The sequence below is a fragment of the Apteryx mantelli genome, chromosome 5 (genome assembly GCF_036417845.1).
Source record: "Apteryx mantelli isolate bAptMan1 chromosome 5, bAptMan1.hap1, whole genome shotgun sequence".
Taxonomy (NCBI): Eukaryota; Metazoa; Chordata; class Aves; order Apterygiformes; family Apterygidae; genus Apteryx; species Apteryx mantelli.
Window position 1 is genome coordinate 5,217,149 of NC_089982.1, and position 6,000 is coordinate 5,223,148.

Below are 6,000 nucleotides of genomic sequence, written 5' to 3' on the forward strand. Positions count from 1 at the left end.
AATGCCTGGCGAACAAGCAGACTGCAGCGTCTCTTGGCTGCCTCACAGAATGAGTGAGCACTGTGGATGTTCGCTGTCTCACAAACAAGGAGAATGCCGAATCTGTTCGCTGCCTGGTGAACAAGCAGACCGCTGTGTCTCTTGGCTGCCTCGCAGAATGAGGAACCACTGTGGATGTTCGCTGTCTCACAAACAAGGAGACTGCCTAATCTGTCCACTGCCTGGCGAACAAGCAAACCGCTTCGTCTCTTCGCTGCCTGGCGAACAAGCAGACCGCTGTGTCTCTTCGCTGCCTCGCAGAATGAGTGACCACTGTGGATGTTCGCTGTCTCACAAACAAGGAGACTGCCTAATCTGTCCACTGCCTGGCGAACAAGCAGACTGCTGCGTCTCTTGGCTGCCTCACAGAATGAGTGAGCACTGTGGATGTTCGCTGTCTCACAAACAAGGAGAATGCCGAATCTGTTCGCTGCCTGGCGAACAAGCAGACCGCTGTGTCTCTTCGCTGCCTCGCAGAATGAGGAACCACTGTGGATGTTCGCTGTCTCACAAACAAGGAGACTGCCTAATCTGTCCACTGCCTGGCGAACAAGCAAACCGCTTCGTCTCTTCGCTGCCTGGCGAACAAGCAGACCGCTGTGTCTCTTCGCTGACTCGCAGAATGAGTGACCACTGTGGATGTTCGCTGTCTCACAAACAAGGAGACTGCCTAATCTGTCCACTGCCTGGCGAAGAAGCAAACCGCTTCGTCTCTTCGCTGCCTCACGAACAAGCAGACCGCTGTGTCTCTTCGCTGCCTCGCAGAATGAGGAACCACTGTGGATGTTCGCAGTCTCACAAACAAGGAGACTGCCTAATCTGTTCGCTGCCTGGCGAACAACCAGACCGCTGCGTCTCTTGGCTGCCTCGTAGAATGAGTGACCACTGTGGATCACAGAATCACAGAATTGCTGAGGTTGGAAGGGACCTCTGGAGATCAACTAGTCCAACCCCCCTGCTCAAGCAGGGTCACCTAGAGCACATTGCACAGGATTGCATCCAGGCGCGTTTTGAATATCTCCAGAGAAGGAGACTCCACCACCTCTCTGGGCAACCTGTTCCAGTGCTCTGTCACCCTCACAGTGAAAAAGTTTTTCCTCGTGTTCAGATGGAAGTGTCTGTGTTTCAGTTTGTGCCCATTGCCTCGCGTCCTGTCGCTCGGCACCACTGAAAAGAGTCTGGTCCCATCCTCTCGACACCCTCCCTTCAGATACTTGTACACGTTGATAAGATCTCCTCTCAGCCTTTTCTTCTCCAAGCTAAACAGGCCAAGCTCTCTCAGTCTTTCCTCATAAGAGAGATGCTCCAGTCCCCTAATCATCTTTATAGCCCTTCGCTGGACTTGCTCCAGTAGTGCCACATCCCTCTTGTACTGGGGAGCCCAGAACTGGACGCAGTACTCCAGATGTGGCCTCACCAGGGCTGAGTTGAGGGGGAGGATCACCTCCCTCGACCTGCTGGCAACACTCTTCCTGATGCACCCCAGGATACCATTGGCCTTCTTGGCCACAAGGGCACATTGCTGCCTCATGCTTAACTTGGTGTCCACCAGCACTCCCAGGTCCTTCTCCGCAGAGCTGCTTTCCAGCAGGTCAACCCCCAACCTGTACTGGTGCATGGGGTTATTCCTCCCCAGGTGCAGGACCCTGCACTTGCCTTTGTTGAACTTCATGAGGTTCCTCTCTGCCCACCTCTCCAGCCTGTCCAAGTCTCTTTGAATGGCAGCACAGCCCTCTGGCGTATCAGCCACTCCTCCCAGTTTTGTATCGTCAGCCAACTTGTTGAGGGTGCACTCTGTCCCTTCATCCAGGTCGTTGATGAAGAAGTTGAACAAGACTGGACCCAGTACTGACCCCTGGGGGACACCGCTAGCTACAGGCCTCCAACTAGACTCTGTGCCACTGATCACAACTCTCTGAGCTCTGCCATTCAGCCAGTTCTCAATCCACCTCTCTGTCCACTCATCTAACCCACACTTCCTGAGCTTGTCTATGAGGATGCTATGGGAGACAGTGTCAAAAGCCTTGCTGAAGTCTAGGTAGACAACATCCACTGCTCTCCCCTCATCTATCCAGCCAGTCATTCCAGCATAGAAGGCTATCAGATTGGTTAGGCATGATTTCCCCTTGGTGAAGCCACGCTGACTACTCCTGATCACCTTCTTTTCCTCCACATGCCTGGAGATGGCTTCCAGGATGAGCTGCTCCATCACCTTTGCAGGGATGGAGATGAGGCTGACTGGCCTGTAGTTCCCTGGGTCCTCCTTCTTGCCCTTTTTGAAGACTGGGGTGACGTTGGCTTTCTTCCAGTCCTCAGGCACCTCTCCTGTCCTCCATGACCTTTCAAAGATGATGGAGAGTGGCTTAGCAATAATGTCCGCCAGCTCCCTCAGCACTCGTGGGTGCATCCCATCAGGGCCCATGGATTTGTGGGTGTCAAGTTTGCTTAAATGATCTCTAACCCACTCCTCCTCCACCAAGGGAAAGTCTTCCTCTCTCCAGACTTTCTCTCTTGCCTCCAGGGTCTGGGGTTCCTGAGGGCTGGCCTGAGCAGTAAAGACTGAAGCAAAGAAGGCATTCAGTAACTCTGCCTTCTCTGTATCCTTCGTCACCAGGGCACCCACCCCATTCAGCAAAGGGCCCACATTTTCCCTAGTCTTCCTCTTGCTGCTGATGTATTTGAAGAAGCCCTTCTTGCTCTCCTTGACATGCCTTGCCAGATTTAATTCCAAACGGGCCTTAGCCTTCCTCGTCGCATCCCTGCATACTCTGACAACATCCCTATATTCCTCCCAAGTGGCCTGTCCCCCTTTCCACTTTCTGTAGACTTCCTTCTTCTGGTTGAGTTTTGCCAGGAGCTCCTTGCTCATCCATGCAGGTCTCCTGCCTCCTTTGCTTGACTTCCTACTCATAGGGATGCACCGCTCTTGAGCCTGGAGGAAGTGATGTTTGAATATTAACCAGCTCTCTTGAACACTCCTTCCTTCTAGGGCCCTCACCCATGGGATTACTCCAAGTAGGTCCCTGAAGAGGCCAAAGTTTGCTCTCCTGAAGTCCAGGGTTGCGATCCTACTTGGTGCCCTGCTGCCTCCTCGCAGAATCCTGAACTCCACCATCTCATGGTCATGCAGCCAAGGCTGCCCCCAACCTTCACATCTTCCACCAGTCCTTCTTTGTTTGTTAGTACGAGGTCCAGCAGCACACCTCTCCTCGTTGGCTCCTCCACCACCTGTGTCAAGAAGTTGTCACCAATGCTCTGCAGGAACCTCCAGGACTCTTTGTGCCTAGCTGTGTTGTCTTTCCAGCAGATATCGGGGTGGTTGAAGTCCCCCATGAGAACCAGGGCCTGGGATCGTGAGGCTACTTCCAGCTGTCTGTAGAAGGCCTCATCGACTTCCTCCTCCTGATCAGGTGGCCTGTAGTAAACACCCACAACAGTGTCACCCATGCTAGCCTGCCCTTTGATCCTTACCCATAAGCTCTCGACTCGCTCTTCATCCACCCCTAGGCACAGCTCAATACATTCCAGTTGCTCTCTCACATAAAGAGCAGCTCCACCACCTCGCTTTCCTGGCCTGTCTTTCCTAAAAAGCACGTAGCCATCCATGACAGCACTCCAGTCATGCGAGCTATCCCACCATGTCTCTGTAATGGCAATGAGATCATGGCCCTGCGACCGCACACATATCTCTAGTTCTTCCTGTTTGTTCCCCAAGCTGCGCGCATTGGTGTACAGGCATTTCAGGGAGGTGATCGAGCATGCAGGTTTCCCAGGAGGGGTAAAAGAGGGTCCTCCGTAGCCACATCCCATGCGCACTTCCCTGGCTGCATTCACCTGTTGGAGGCATCCTGACTTGAGCAGTCTTTTGCCAATTACCCTGGCACTATAACTCTCCCCTTCCCCCATCTTTCCTAGTTTAAAGCCCTCCTTACCAGGTTGGCCAACCTGTTGGCAAAGACCCGCGTGCCCCGCCTCGTGCGGTGGATCCCATCTCTCGCCATCAGTTGTCGATCTTCAAACAGGGTCCCATGGTCATAGAAACCAAAACCCTGTTGCCAACAGCAGCGGCACAGCCAGTCGTTAACCTGGAAAGTCCGTCTCCTCCTCCTCTCATCCATCCCCCTCACTGGCAGGATTGAGGAGAAGATGACCTGGGCTCCCAGACCCTTGAACACCATCCCCAGAGCTCTGAAATCCTGCTTGATGGTCTCCAGTTTGCCCTTGGTGTCATTGGCGCCCACGTGGAAGAGCAGCAGTGGGTAATAGTCCGAAGAATGGAAGAGCCTAGGCAGTCTTTGCATGATGTTCGCTGTCTCACAAACAAGGAGACTGCCGAATCTCTTCGCTGCCTGGCGAACAAGCAGACCGCTGTGCCTCTTCACTGCCTCGCAGAATGACGAACCACTGTGTCTCTTCGCTGCCTCGTAGAATGAGTGACCACTGTGGATGTTCGCTGTCTCACAAACAAGGAGACTGCCGAATCTGTCCGTTGCCTGGCGAAGAAGCAAACTGCTTCGTCTCTTCGCTGCCTGGCGAGCAAGCAAACCGCTGTGTCTCTTGGCTGCCTCGCAGAATGAGTGAGCACTGTGGATGTTCGCTGTCTCACAAACAAGGAGAATGCCGAATCTGTTCGCTGCCTGGCGAACAAGCAGACCGCTGTGTCTCTTGGCTGCCTCGCAGAATGAGTGAGCACTGTGGATGTTCGCTGTCTCACAAACAAGGAGACTGCCTAATCTGTCCAATGCCTGGCGAACAAGCAGACTGCTGCGTCTCTTGGCTGCCTCACAGAATGAGTGAGCACTGTGGATGTTCGCTGTCTCACAAACAAGGAGAATGCCGAATCTGTTCGCTGCCTGGCGAACAAGCAGACCGCTGTGTCTCTTCGCTGCCTCGCAGAATGAGTGAGCACTGTGGATGTTCGCTGTCTCACAAACAAGGAGACTGCCTAATCTGTTCGCTGCCTGGCGAACAAGCAAACCGCTTCGTCTCTTCGCTGCCTCACGAACAAGCAGACCGCTGTGTCTCTTCGCTGCCTCGCAGAATGAGGAACCACTGTGGATGTTCGCAGTCTCACAAACAAGGAGACTGCCTAATCTGTCCATTGCCTGGCGAAGAAGCAAACTGCTTCGTCTCTTCGCTGCCTGGCGAGCAAGCAAACCGCTGTGTCTCTTGGCTGCCTCGCAGAATGAGTGACCACTGTGGATGTTCGCTGTCTCACAAACAAGGAGACTGCCTAATCTGTCCAATGCCTGGCGAACAAGCAGACTGCTGCGTCTCTTGGCTGCCTCACAGAATGAGTGAGCACTGTGGATGTTCGCTGTCTCACAAACAAGGAGACTGCCTAATCTGTTCGCTGCCTGGCGAACAACCAGACCGCTGCGTCTCTTGGCTGCCTCGTAGAATGAGTGACCACTGTGGATCACAGAATCACAGAATTGCTGAGGTTGGAAGGGACCTCTGGAGATCAACTAGTCCAACCCCCCTGCTCAAGCAGGGTCACCTAGAGCACATTGCACAGGATTGCATCCAGGCGCGTTTTGAATATCTCCAGAGAAGGAGACTCCACCACCTCTCTGGGCAACCTGTTCCAGTGCTCTGTCACCCTCACAGTGAAAAAGTTTTTCCTCGTGTTCAGATGGAAGTGTCTGTGTTTCAGTTTGTGCCCATTGCCTCGCGTCCTGTCGCTCGGCACCACTGAAAAGAGTCTGGTCCCATCCTCTCGACACCCTCCCTTCAGATACTTGTACACGTTGATAAGATCTCCTCTCAGCCTTTTCTTCTCCAAGCTAAACAGGCCAAGCTCTCTCAGTCTTTCCTCATAAGAGAGATGCTCCAGTCCCCTAATCATCTTTATAGCCCTTCGCTGGACTTGCTCCAGTAGTGCCACATCCCTCTTGTACTGGGGAGCCCAGAACTGGACGCAGTACTCCAGATGTGGCCTCACCAGGGCTGAGTTGAGGG